This window comes from Fukomys damarensis, unplaced genomic scaffold (genome assembly GCF_012274545.1).
Source record: "Fukomys damarensis isolate Sample0158 unplaced genomic scaffold, DMR_v1.0_HiC HiC_scaffold_51772, whole genome shotgun sequence".
Classification (NCBI taxonomy): Eukaryota; Metazoa; Chordata; class Mammalia; order Rodentia; family Bathyergidae; genus Fukomys; species Fukomys damarensis.
In genome coordinates, this window is record NW_022952684.1 from 1 (window position 1) to 788 (window position 788).

At 47.3% G+C, this 788-nt stretch overlaps 1 pseudogene; it reads right to left on the reverse strand.

The window, feature by feature from the left end:
• Window positions 1–27: 27 nt before the first annotated feature.
• On the reverse strand, window positions 28–783 carry LOC104848544 (annotated as a pseudogene).
• Window positions 784–788: the final 5 nt, after the last annotated feature.

The window sequence follows — 788 nt, forward strand, 5'->3', positions numbered from 1 at the left end:
GCATAATAGGTGTCCCATTCTGCAAGTTTAATAAACCCAGGAGACGTATACCCACTGTGGAGAGCTGCGTGCCTGTTCAAAGACTTCTTGCAGTTTAAGGATTTCATCACTATTATTGACCAGTGAAAGGTCAGAGTAATGAGCATACTGGCTGCGGATAGCCTCGCAGTTGTGCTGCAGGGATTTCATCGGAGCACCTTGGTCAGAAGATGCAGTGAACACAGTGAAAAGATGAAAGTGACAATCTTCGGGATCTGGGGATCAGTGTCAATGATAGCAGTCTTGTCCTGCTTATGAATCTGGTACACTGTTTTCAATTTGGTGCAAAATGCGTTGTCCTGGTAGCTGCCCAACTCCAAGCACTCCATGGAAGAGAAGTTCCTTGTCTTCTCTGTTGAAATGAAGTGGCACTCTGTCCCATCCTCCTCACTCTTCCTTGGTAGTTGTGCTGTATGTGAGGCAGGGTATACACACTTCTCTGGAATGTGGCTAAGCAGGACATTCTTGATGTGGCTGCGACCCACCCTGCTGGTTCCATGCGGCACCAAGGTCTTCTCTTGAACATAAGAAGCCAAACAGCTTTCTTATAAGAAACAACATCCCACTGGTCAGAAACTGAGCCGTGCTTAGCCATATATTTGTCTTTGTATTTAGTCTTCTCCTCAAAGGGACTGCAGCTTGGGGTTTCACTTGAAGCAGGTTGAGCCATACTCTCTACTCGTCATTCCTACAGCTCAGGGGAAGGAATTGATCTGCTGACTCCTTGGAGGAGCCTTCCACTGTCCCGG